Consider the following 14,293-nt stretch of genomic DNA (forward strand, 5'->3'; position numbering starts at 1 on the left):
GATGGCCTGAGCTTCAAGCCTAAAGGACACTCTGCCAAAAAACCCCAATCCTCTCCTGGTGTTGGAATGTCTTCCCCATTTGTTGTTTCATTCGTTTTCAGCATTAATCAATCCTTATGTTCTCCTGCCTTCTAGCTGAATCATGTTTAGAGAAGTCAAAACTGGATTAGGCTGTGTACCAGGCAGGCTAATGGAATCAGAAGGAGGAAGCTAGTGAAATACCCCAGGCTCATAATCTAGATTCCCAGGCCTGGGTCCAAATGCTATTGAACCGCTGAGAAACCGTGAGCAGCTCACCTTCTCTGAGTCTCACTGAACTCCCCCGAGAAAGAGGTGAGGTTCATCTTGTTTCAAAGCACATTCAGGGTCAGTAAACGTCCCTCAAGAGCCCTTCAGAATGGCAGGGCGTTTGGGAATGAGAGCGCCAGCACTTGTCCATTTTGACCAATTTTATATACAGTTGTCCCTCCATATCCACAGGAGGCTGGTTCCAAGACCCTCCTCAGACACCAAAATCCAAAGATGCTCAAGACTCTTATATAAAATTGTGTGGTATTTGCCTAAGCCTACACACATCCTCCTGTATACCTATTTGAAATCGGCTCTAGACTATGTACAATACCTAACACAATGTAAATGCTAGGTGCTCAGTTGCTCAGTTGTATCTGACTCTTTGCAACCCCACGGACTGTAGCCCACCAGGCTCCTCTGTCCATGGGAGTTCCCAGGCAAGAATACTGGAGTGGGTTGCCATTTCCTTCTCCAGGGGATCTTTCTGACCCAGGGATCAAGTCCAAATCTCCTGCACCTCCTCCATTAGTGGGCGAATTCTTTACCGTTGTGCCACCTAGGAAGCCCCAAATGCTACATAAATAGGTATAAATACAATGTAATGTAAATAGCTACCAGTGCATGGCAAATTCAAGTTTTCCTTTTGGGAACTCTTTAGACATTTTTTTTCCCAGAATATTTTCGACCCATGGTTGATTGAATCTGTGGATGCAGAACCAGAGAAACAGAGGGCTTGCTGTAGCGATGATACATATCATACATATCTTTTTACAACAAAGGGTTCCAGCAAAAATGAAAGATTCTGAAAAATGATGGATCACAGTGACTTTCAAACCCGGCTCAGTGCCAGTTACTCTCTCTTTCTGTGACAAATCCCCCTTCTCTTAACCCCAGAGCTCTGGCTTCCTTTAACTTCACTTCTCCTAGAAAACAAAGACACTGAAGGAAGAATCATGGTAGAGGGATCAGGCAACCTTCTCCGCTGGACACAATAAACCCGGGGTCCAGAGCTCACAGTATGTCTAGAGGCCCACACACATTATTTGCATTTTCATTTCTTTTCAAATCAAAAGAAAAAAGCAGTATAATAATAATGCACAAAAATGACTGCAGCCTGGATTAGATTGGTCTTTAATCCAAAAGAGTGTGTGAGTGTGTGCTAAGTCGCTTCTGTCATGTCCAACTCTGTGTGATCCCATGGATCGCAGCCTGACAGGCTCCTCTGTCCATGGGGATTCTCCAGGCAAGAATACTGCAGTGGATTGCCATTTCCTTCTCCAGGGGATCTTCCCGACTGAGGAACTGAACCCATATCTCTTACGTCTCCGGTACTGGCAGACAGGTTCTTTACCACTAGCGGCCTCTGGGAAAACTGTAGTAAAATACAATTTTTAATACACATTGGTGGAAGATGGGGCCCACGAAGGCATCATCCGCCCCAGTCGTGGGAGATACATGGCCTCTGGAAGACAGATCTGGGTTCAGATCCCTGCCTTTGCCTTCTTGGCAGCCAGTTTGTCTCTGTGTCTCAGTCTCTGGTCAGCTCAGCGGGGACTCAGGTCCCCCCAGGCATTGCTGAGAGGCTTAAGTGAGCACAACTGCGCGAGGCTCTGGTCCACAGGAAGCACAGCACCAGCCCTCCTCCCCCTCCTACATCCTTTTGGCACAAGCCTCCAGCCAGATCACACAGGCAGACATTTCACAGGGCACTTAGCCAAGATTTGCTCCTTGACCTTGCCTCTAAATTTCTACAATCTCCTGCCAGATAATTCAGCCCTGCTTTGTTCCCTCTGTGAGGGATTAAACAGAAATCAGAGAATGGTTTTATAATTACCCCGTTTTTCTATGGAAAAACTCGCAGTGTTGACGTAAGCTGATGTAAATGCCGGAGCCCCCGCCTGGACCTTACCCTCTCTCATTTTTATGCCCCAGAGCTGAGAAGCAGCCAGACCTGACAAGAAAAGTAGAAATGAGTAGAATGTACGGCTTGATTCACTGGAACGATCTATCCCTGGAAAGGTGCACCTTTCAGAAACACATGAAAACTTTTAAACTTCCAGGTGAGTATTTGCTGTTTTCATTGAAAAAATAATAATATGACATTAGAAGAACCACTTCAAATCAAGAACCTGCTTAAAATAAAGCAGAACTGATGGGCCACTTTAAAGCCATGGAGGTAGAATGAAGAGTTCTGTGTATGAAAGTATTAATAGCTAGAATTCATTTGGGAAACTGTGTAGAATGTGTGTGTGTGTGTGAGTATGTGTGTAGAGAGAGAGCGATAATAGACATGTACATACACACATGTGTGCGTGTGTGCTAAGTTGCTCAGTCGTGTCCAACTCTTTGCACCCCCATGGACGTAGCCCAGCAGGCTCCTCTGTGCATGGGATTTCCCAGGCAAGAATACTGGAGTGGGTTGCCATGCTCTCCTCCAGGGGATCTTCATGACCCAGGGATCGAACCCACCTCTCTTATGTCTCATGCATTGGCAGGCAAGTTCTTTACCACCAGTGCCACCTGGGAAACCCTACATACACACACACAACCAGTTAAAAGGAAATTAGGATAAAAGAGTGGCCTGGGACCCTACCCCCCTACCCCAGCTGGATCACCTGGACTAAAATCAGGCTACGCTCATGCTTCATGTAAGAAGCAGCATGCCTCTTACACTCTTTCTCCAGTGAAAGGGGCCTCACCTGAACACAGCTCCCTCTAGGTCCAGTGACTCCCTTCCTGAGACAGAAGGGGCCATAAGTCCCCAGGGACTCTGAAGGCCTTGGGTCTCATGTAGTTGACATTTCTGGACAAGTCCTGCAAACATTGGACACCCATATCTAGACTTCTGAGTGCCAACCTTTGGATTATTCCACCTTTGACATGGTTGCTCTCAGGCTCTCTTATAAGACGGGAAGCTCACAAGGGGCAAGGTGATTCTGCTAGGATGTGGACCTCTGATGCATATGCAGCAAAAAGTCAGACTCCTTTCTATTGGGAGCATGGGGTGCTCACACCTCTTGTCAACCCTGGCTTGATAAATCTGCCCTTTCCCTATAAGACGTACTCATTATTCCATACTATGTAACATCCAGTTAATCCCACATCTTGATGAATGGCCCAGAGGCAGCCATAGATATAGGCTGAGATATTGCTGCCGATCTCTGTCTGAGTGGTGGGGCTGTTAGGCAATGGATATTTTCTGCTTTCTACTTCTTGGACTTTGTCAATTTTCTTCCTTTCCCTTAGAATGGATGAGGGGATAGTTACCATGTAAAATGGACATGGGGACTTCTCTGGCAGTCCAGTAGTTAAGACTTTGCCTTCCAATGCAGGAGGTACAGGTTCGATTTCTGGATGGGGAGCTAAGATCCCCACATACCTTTCTGCCCAAAAGCTGGAACAAAAACAACAGAAGCAATACTGCAACAACTTCAATAAAGACTTTTTTAAAAAGATCCTCTACATTTAAAATAAAATAAAATGAGTGGGAAACCAAGCACATGGCAGCCTCTCAAAAGAAACCAGGCTACTTGGTGATGTGGTCTGGAATTAACCACCCATTCCTTCAAAGGTGTAATCTATGAGATACTGGTTTTAAAGGAAAGCTAATCTCTGCTTTCATTTTCTCACCCTAAATGTTGCTGAAAGAGAAAGCAGTTTGTGTCTCTTTAGGTTAGAGGATACTAGTCTCTGTTACGAAAGAGTCTTTCTTAGAAAATGTCTTGTTGCATCTTGACAAGGTTGCTTTCCCTCCAGGACTCTCAGGGAAAGCTATTTTTGTGAGAAATAATAAATCAAGCTAAATAAAAGATGGCCTAAAAAAGGATTTATACTTTCATTTGTGAGACTGGTACGTGGCAGTACATGAATCAAAGTCACCTCGTTTAATTCACTGTCCTAACAAGGGTGGTTATCTGGCTTCACAGCCTAAGGAGAGAAGAGAATTAGAACCCAGAAAGGATGAAGACAGCAGGGTGAGAGAGAGTGGGTGACGACGACAGTGGTGAGTGGACACAAATCAACCCCTGCCTGGCTCAGTGGGCAAAACTCGAAGTGGCATCGAGATATTTTCATAGCAGATATCAAGAATTTCAAACAAAGTATGTGCGGTACTATTGGATCAAAATTAAGAAATTGAGTTTGTGTTCCTTTGTTTGTTTTATGAACGGAGCCTGGTACATGGCAAGCATTTGCTGTAGGGAAACTGAACGGATAAATGACACAGATCCCTGACAGGAACACAGTGAAACGGCCACCCAGATTTTGCCGGAGCCACTAGAAATTCTATTTTCTTTTTGGCAAGTCATTTAGAATAATGGATCAGATCTTAAAAATGCCATTGGTTTGGGATTCAGCAGTTGTATTTCTAAGAATCTGATCTAACAACATAATCTTAACAAACATATTTTCAATTGATAGGCTATTAGCAGTCACACTGGAAACAAATCAAGTTTCCAATAAAGTGGAATGGTTAAATAAACTCAGTGGACTATTACACCACCAGTCATAGGATGTTTAGGACAACCTGTAAAAATATAAGAAAATTCTCTAAATTCTTTACATTTATCTATCAATCTGTTCATCCATCTACAAATATATATACACATATGTGAACATGTATAATTATATGCATGTGTACAAAAGCATATATGTGGTATGATTATACTTTTGAACCAAAAGAATAACTATTATTTCCTATAACAACAGTGGTGGTGGTGGTGGTACGGTTGCTAAGTTGTGTTCAACTCTTGCAACCCCATGGACAGTAGCCTACCAGGCTCCTCAGTCTGTGGAATTCTCCAGGCAAGAATACTAGAGTGGGTTGCCATTTCCTCCTCCAGGGGATCTTCCCAACTCAGGGTTGAAATCCAAGTCTCCTGCATTGGCAGGCAGGTTCTTTACCACTGAGTCACCTGGAAAGCCCACCAACAATATTGCAGAGTAATTAAATAGTCATTGAAGGAAAGTTTCACTTTACAGAAGTATTCTAGGTAATAAATGAAGATTGAATGAAAGGATTAGATTAGAATAACACCCAACTAGTTACCTTTGGTGAGTAACAAATTACCCCAGGACCTAGTGCCTGAAAATAGCATGGGTCAAGAATTCAGGGCTGGGGCTTCCCTGGTGGCTCAGTGGTAAGGAATCCTCCCACCAATTCAGGAGACACGGGTTCAATTCCTGGCCTGGGAAGATCCCAGATGCTGAGGGGCAGCTAAGGCCGTGTGCCACAACTATGGAACCTGAGCTCTAGAACCTGGGAGCCGCAACTACTGAGCTCACGTGCCATAACCCACGTGCCACAACACAAGAAGACTGTGCATTGCATCTAGAGAATAGAGAAAGCCTGTGCACAGCAGTGAACACCCAGCAGAGCCAAAAAGTAAAAAAGAAAAAGACTCAGGAGCGGCTCAGCCAGAGCTCTGGTCAGGATCTTCCAGGAGCTGCCATCAGGACGCCATGTGAAGACCTGACTTCCAAGCACACTTGTGGGGCTGTGGTCAGGAGGCTTCAGTTCCTTTCCCCCGGTCCTCCTGATGTGGCTACTGGCTTTGCTCAGAGCAAGGGGCCCAAGAAAGAGAGGCACAAGCCACGCTGCCTTTTAAGATCTTGCATCACAAGTGGCATGCCATCACTTCTCTCATATTTCGGGGGTCATGTACACCAACCCTGATACAAGCCAGAAAGATATCACAATCATCCATGTCTTCTGACATCAGAAGAGAGGCAAGACCAGATATGAAGGACCACTGAACTAGCAGCAGCAGCCATGAAGTAGTCCAGTCAAACAATTTGAACTTGGATCTGATGAAGCCTCTGCTCCCATCTACATTAGTAGGAACTAGAGGTGCCTAAGAAACTAGGACTTCCCTGGTGGTGCAGTGGGTAAGAACCCACCTGCAAATGCACAGTACACACGTTCGATCCCTGATCTGGGAAGATTCCACATGCCGCAGAACAGCTAGGCCTGTAAGCCACAAGTACTGAGCCCACAGGCCGAAACAACTGAAGCCCACACACCCATGCTCTGCAACCAGAGAAGCCACCCCAAGGAGAGGCCTGTGCACCACAACTAGAGAGTAGACCCTGCTCTCCACAACTGAACAAAGCCAGTGCAAAGCAATGGAGACCAGGGCAGGCAAAAATAAAATTCATTAATTAATTTAAAAACGATTGAGTCAAATAATCTGAAGTTTGACTTGGGTAGAAGACACCAAATAAATGCTCTTATCTTCTTTGCTTTAATTTTTTTTTCAGATTTTTTTTTTTACTTTACAATATTGTATTGGTTTTGTAACAAATGTTGTCAAAAGATATCACCATCTTACCTTCATGATTAATATTCCTGCCCTAACTCTTCAAGCTTTTAGTGTCAAAGTAGATCCATTTACTTTCTTTTGGTGTGATTCAATATTCTTATTTCCACAGCATTATTTAGACTGAGACAGAATTCACATATCATAAAATGCACCCATTTAAAGCACACAATTCTGTGGTTTTTAGTATATTCACAAAGTTATGCAACTATGACCACTATCTAATTCTAGAACAATTCCATCACCCCCATAAAGAAATCCCATATCCATTAGCATTCCCTTCCCAGAGCCCAACCCCTTCACCCACGCCTTCCCCCTTACCCTAGGCAACTATCCAATCTATTTTCTGTCTCTATGGACTTACCTATTCTGGGTATTTCTTATAGATGAAATCATATAATCTATACATTCTTTTGTGACTGGCTTCTTTCACACAGTATGATGTTTTCAAGGTTCAGCCACATTGTAGCCTGCATGAGCACTTGGATATTTTTCACGGCTAAATAATATTCCATTGTATGGATAGACCACATCTGTTCATCTCTTTTCCAGTTGATGGACATTTGCACTGTTTACACTTTGCGGCCATTATGCATAATGCTGCTATGAACATTTGTGCACACGTTTTTGAATGGATGTATGCTTTTCTTTTGGGTAGATACCTAGAAGTAGAATTGTTGAGTCCCATGGTACCTCTGTGTTTAAATTTTTGAGTAACTGCCCACACTTACATCTTCCCTCTGTCTACTCCCCTCAAGGTCTTACTGGACTGGCTTGCCTTGTTAACATGTCTTTCCTCAACCAAGCACCATGATGGCCAAGAGTCTGTGAGGAGCTGACTGGCCAGTCTATGTCCTTTGCCCAACCTTGGAGCTGAAGAGGAACTCACTCACCTCACATACAAGCCACAAGCCACAGGGGACTGGCAGTGAGGAAGTGGGGTGGCCCTCACAGGAAATGTGAGGAAGGGGGAGCAAAGGAGGGAGCAAAATGCAAAAATGCCTGCCATGCTGGCTTTCTATGAGTACAGATCTAACCGACTCAAAGAAATGACAAATTGAAAACAAGACATAATCTACTATGATCTTTTTGCCTCTGTCTGGCACTTTGTACAATAGCTTGCATGCCATCAAAATAATTTTTAAAACTTCCACAATTACTCCTGAAGCAATAAATCTCATTCCAAGAAATCCGTAAAACAAGAAACACCAAAAAAGCAAATGAAAGTCTCCCTACTTTAAGCAACCAGGGTTAAAATTTCAGTGATTTACATGTTTTTTCTATATATATGTAAACATGTATACAAACAAAATATTTATTAACCAACTAGAACATTTCAATTTGACTGGCTCTCAAATTATACCTAATTTGTTATTTTGGAAAAGTCTGGTTTTCTGCCATCAGGTTGACATTTAAATGCAGGACCTCACTCCATTTCTTGCTTTATATTGACATAATAGCTGTTATTACCTAGTGCCTGTTTATACTATATTTTGTCCAATGTTTTTAAATGCTTCCATTCGTCATGGTATTTTTACATGGTGTGATATCTGGAATTTACTTCAAAAACTTTGACTAGTACAAGAAGTGGGTAAAAGTATGGATAAAAAAGACTGGCTATTAACTGATAATGGTTGAAGCTGATGATCATACCTGGGGGCTCAGTACTCTACAGGGTCAACTTTTGTATATGTTCAACATTTCCCATAATAAAATGCTTAAAAATAAGCATTTTATACATGACTTTCCTAGATCTAAGCCAAATTTTTTAGAAGTACTTATTTTGCAATTTTCATTTGAGCTGAAAAAATCATTACACCATCCTTTTTTGTTATAAAACATAAAATATATATCATTTGACAAATTTTCTCTTTCTTTGTCCAAGAGGTACCATGAAAACATATATTTATGTTGGAGTCCTATGTGGAAAGATTGTCCTTGTTATACCAATGCAAAATGAGTATTACAGAATCATGTAGCAATGAATGCCCAATTAGACCATTCAAGTTAATGCGCTGCAGAGCAGACTCCATGTTGACAAATTAGCTACAGAACAACCAACTATGAAAAATGGTGCCACATCAGAGGGGCCCAGGCATCAGTTCTTTGTCAACCTGTCCATCATGAAGGCCAACAGGAGCCATGCACCCTGAAAGCATGTGACGTTACTCAAGCTGACAGGAGGTCAAGCCACGATTTAGCAAATCTCCAGCAAAACCTATGTGATTGCCACAAATGACTATGTATTATTTCTGTAATGCTGCCTTAAACAATGCTATTCTTTACTGTTTCTTTTTTTTTTAATAACTCCCTATTTTAAGATGATTAAAATCTGCTCAGATGCTCTTTGGCTGACTTGATCGAAATACACAATTCAGTCATCAACACTGAAAACAGTATGCATCATATCGCTCTTTTTGAATATCCTGATAGCACACTAATTCTGTGGTGTGTCCTTGGAAAAGATTTGATTTGGTTCATTTAGATACAGGAAATGGGGGAAACAGGAAACTATCCTCAGGAAAAGAACATCCTTAAGATTACTGTTTACAATGAGATGCTAAAGATGAAATCATCAATTTGGAAGTATCAACAGTGTACTGGAAGAATAATTTCTCAACAACATATACTGGGAGGTGTACACAGAATGGCTCTAGATGTGTCTATGAAGGCAATTAGGCTAAAAAGTGGACAGCCAATTGTAGCGTGTTCCTCTTCCCCTGTCAAGGTCCACATCCTTATGAGGTGGCAATTTCCACAGTAATCTAGGAAATTGAAATGAAATAACTGTCATTTCTAAGTCTTCAAAAAACTCATTACTGGCTCTTTCAAAGTATTCTGTGCCTTTTAGAAAATGTAGGAAGAGGGCTTTTCTGTTTCATAGTGGATCCTTGATTCCTCTCTCAAGCCTTGAATCGCCAATATCAGCCATCAGCCTCTCAAGCATATTTCATGTCTCAATTTCAGTCTCTCTGAAGAAGATACTTCAACAGATGGTTGAAAAGGAAACAGGACAAGAATCGAAGGAGATGGTTTCAAAAGGAAGCTTAGAGAAACTAACTCAATGCATGGTAACTTCATATGGCTAAAAAAAGTGCCAGTCAGCTGGCTGGTGGATGAAACAGAATAAGGTCTGTGCATCACCGTGGACTAATTTTCCTTAAGGAAGCAGAAAACAGAAACAGCCCCTCCCAGAGATCCAGGCTCTGGGCTGTGTTCTAGAAGCCTGATGTCCGCAATCAGAGCAGTGGAGCCCACCTTCAGGCTGAGTGCTCTAGAACTGAAGGGAAAAAAATCAGGAAACGAAGAGATAAAACATAGGAAGCACCAATCCGAAAGAGCCAAAGAGGAAGGCAAAACCCACTTCCAGACAAAAGGTGTGAGGAATGAATTCTATTTATTTTTCTTTCATTTCTGAGACAGTTCCTGGAGAGATTCGTGGTGGCTGCACGAGCTGAGAAGGACCTTTCTGTGGCAGGAGGAGGAGGCAACAACTAACTGCTATCCTGCTGCTGCTAAGTCACTTCAGTCGTGTTCTACTCTTTGCGACCCCAGAGATGGCAGCCCACCAGGCTCCCCTGTCCCTGGGATTCTCCAGGCAAGAATACTGGAGTGGGTTGCCATTTCCTTCTCCAGTGCATGAAAGTGAAAAGTGAAAGTGAAGTCGCTCAGTCGTGTCCAACCCTCAGCGACCCCATGGACTGCAGCCCACCAGGCTCCTCCGTCCATGGGATTTTCCAGGCAAGAGTACTGGAGTGGAGTGCCATTGCCTTCTCCAAACTGCTATCCTAGCCATGTTGAAATTTTCAACCCACAGCACTTGTGTTGTCTGTGCAAAGCCATAGCATGCCCAATGCTATTCTAATCAAGCAATGAGGGATCCGTGGGAGAAGCTAAAGGAATTCCATCACACTTACAAAACAGACACTTAGTCACAGCTGCTCTCCAGTGAAGTGTGGGTTTTCTCGACCCCCTTCATGCATACAATAGGCACACACCTCCGGGGAAGGGTGTGACAGTCTGATCCAGGGGGCACACTGGAAAATGGTGAGGATGGGACAAGGAAAGGCCTCGTTCCTGCCTGAGCTCTTACAGGCTGAGAAAAGGGAGCCCAGAAGGCAGCACGAGCTTTTCTGTTCTGGTGTCTCAGACACAGGTAGAGAATAAACTACTGTGACCTAGAATGAAATGGCTGTAAAGGGCAATACGATCGTCTTGAAAAACAGTTACAATATTTACTTTTTAACAGACTGCATAGTGTTTTGCTTCCCTATTTTAATTTCAAAAGGAAATACTTCCCTTTGGCTTTAATGTAGGTCACATTGTAGCAATGAGAAGAACGGTATATCTGATTTATATAATGCATACACATAAAAACAGATGAAAAGAAGTATCTTTGGTGCTGAGGAAGGAAATTCCTTTCCCTGAAATCCCTTGTACTTTTAAATGGCATGCAAACCTCCCCCAAAACCCCCTCCCAAAAAACAAACCAAAAAAAAATGGTGTGCATACTAATGAAAAACTCTCCAAAATTCCTACCCACATATGGGCATGTGTGGATGTGAAAAAACCCAACCATGACCTCATACGGCAGTAATGTATCATGAATGAAATATGAGATATTGAGGGATTACAGAAAAGTGCAGAGGTTAAAAAAAAAATCAGTCACTACAAAAAAGAGGGTTTTGAAATCATGACTTTCCTTTAGCTTCATTATTTGAAAGCCCAAGAACTCAACTATTTGGAGTCACAGGATAGAAAGCTACTGAATGTATTTTGAAAATTGCAACTATCCCACTGTTTGCCTTCTGCTTACCAAACAGGATTTTACATTATCAAATACCCTTTCCCTGAAGACATTAAGTGATTTTATAGAATCTAAAAGGCAATGGTAATCAAGTAAGGAAAAAGCATGTATCACTCTCAAGTCATAAACAGGTTCTACAAATGGTGCTTGATGCTATTAGCATGGGGGTGATGCTAACGGTATAAAAATAACAAGTACAAACTCACTACTTGTTCATTATTATATTAATTTAGTTAGTTTCAGATAATTTATGTGGGTATTATCAGAATCTGAAAACTCCTTCCTAGATAATTAAAGTCCTTTAGAAAGCACGAGAAACACTACAGAATTTCTCTAGACCAGGGGCAGCAAGACAGCCTGCAAGGCACATCCTACCTACCACCTGTTTTTTGTAAAGACGGTTGTACTCGAACCCAGGGCTATCTAGTCATGTTTATATCGTCTGTGGAGCTTTCATTCTCTAATGGTGGAGGTTGAGCAGTTGCAGCAGAAACTGTATGGCCCAGAAAGTCTACATTATTTACTATCTGGCCCTTCACTGACTGATGTACTAGACATTTCATTATTCATCCTCACTGTCCCCAAGGTGCAAAAAAAAAAAAAAAAAAAAAACAAACCAGCTAGGTAACCTTTCAGTATCTAGGGTGATGTTTACCTGAACATAATTCATGGGATTTACATTAAGTTTTGATAGAAAGTCTGCAAATGGGGCCATCAAGCAGTCCTCCCCTGGCTGTGTTGCATTCTGCTTTCTTCACCAAGACATGGAATTTGTTTTTTCTCCCTCTGAATCTGGAGTGGCCCTATGACTTGCTTTGACAGCAGAACGTGGTGGAAGATGCCCGGTGGTTTCTGCTTTGTTCTCGGCACCGTGAGCCACCATGTCAAAGTGTCTCCCCTGCTGGAGAGGAGCCACCAGTCCCCAGACCGACCAGGCATCCCAGGCTTGAGTAAAGCCATCTGTGAGGCTGCAGCCCCACCTGAGCTCCCAGCTCAAGGCAGTCACAGGTGTAGCGCCAGCCAGCACCATGGGGAAACGTGTGACAATCTAGGTAATGGGCAGAGTGGTGAGAAGGAATACTGTTGTTTGAAACCATCAACCTTTGTCATTACACAGCAATCAGAGCACTCAACTTACTGTTCTGATGTCCCATTTGGTATTTCAAAACTTAAAGCTACTTTGAAAGAATTCTAAAACAAGCCAACTCCATCATGTTGTTGTTTTTTTTTTTTTAATATCTTCAAAACAAGAAACATTCTGTTCAGATGGCAGTGTGAGCAGGTTGGATGAAAAATGTCTCTCCTAAACTACCCGTAAGAAATGGAGAATTATCTAAGTAAGAGTGAAATCACCTGGCAACAGCAATAAGACATAAAATATAATCATACCCTAACGTTGCAAAGATTGTTTTTTTAATCCATCATCTTATGTCAGGGCTTTCAGAATTTCATGTTTGGAGAAAACATTTTTTCCTCCCATTCTACTTGTCTTATTAAACAGAAAATGGGTCAGGAGAAACAAACGCTTCACAGAAACCAAAACCACAGCTGTTGAATAAGTCAGCTGATGAGAGGTGACTTGTAATTGACTAGTGATAAAAGGATCAAAGTGGATAACTCCTCCCAGAAAAAAAGAGAAAACAATTGAGAAGAGGAAGGCTATAGAGAAGAAACTGATACAGACGTGAGAAGAAAAGTCCACCTGGTGTCACAGAAAGGTAGAGCAGGGGATTAGATTTCCCAGGGAGTGTGGAAAAGGGCATTTAAGCAAATGTAATTTAAATATCATAGAACAGGGGCTTCCCTGGTGGCTTGGCGGTCAAGAATCCACCTGCCAATGCAGGAGACTCTGGTTCCATCCCTGGGTCAGGAAGATCCCCTGGAGAAGGAAATAGTAACCCACTCCAGTATTCTTGCCTTGGAAATCCCATGGACAGAGGAGCCTGGGGGGCTACAGTCCATGGGGTCACAAAGAGTCAGGCATGACTTAGAGAACAGAAGGACTTCAACTAACCTTTGAAATACCATTGCCTCAAAGAGGAGTAGAGAAGGCACTGGCACCCCACTCCAGTACTCTTGCCTGGAGAATCCCATGGATGGAGGACCCTGGTGGGCTGCAGTCCATGGGGTCGCTAAGAGTCAGACACGACTGAGAGACTTCACTTTCACGCATTGGAGAAGGAAATGACAACCCACTCCAGTGTTCTTACCTGGAGAATCCCAGGGACGGGGGAGCCTGGTGGGCTGCCATCTATGGGATTGCACAGAGTCGGACACGACTGAAGCGACTTAGCAGCAGCAAAGAGGAGGCTGGAAGAAAAAAATCCAACATGACTGTGGCACCTGCTATAGTGGTGGGAGGATGGATGATATCTTTCCCCCTACTTTTTAATTATGCTTTGATATGTCTCTGCCTTTCAGTTTTTACCTTGCTTTTATTTTTGGGGCTGAAAAGTGTTAGTATCATGTGATTTAAAAAAATAGGGGTGGGTTGGTTTAATAATAAAAAATAATAACCTTATATAGATGAACCTGTCTGCAGGGCAATAATAGAGACACAGACTAGAGAACGGACATGTTGACACAGTAGGGGAAGGGTGGGTGGGACAAACAGAGAGTAGCGTTGACATGCATACAGTACCATGTGTAAAACAGATAGCTAGTGAGAAACCGCTCTATAATTAGCACAGGGCACTCAGCTCTGAGCTCTGTGATGACCTAGAGGGCTGGGATGGGGGTGGTGCTGGGAAGGTGGTTTCAAAGGGAGGGGATACATGTGTGTGTGTATATATATATATATATAGGCGATTCACTTTGTTGTACAGCAGAAAAAACACTGTAAAGCAATTTTACTCCAATTTTAAAAATAAAAAAATAA

Source organism: Oryx dammah, unplaced genomic scaffold, assembly GCF_014754425.2.
Source record: "Oryx dammah isolate SB20612 unplaced genomic scaffold, SCBI_Odam_1.1 HiC_scaffold_23, whole genome shotgun sequence".
Taxonomy (NCBI): Eukaryota; Metazoa; Chordata; class Mammalia; order Artiodactyla; family Bovidae; genus Oryx; species Oryx dammah.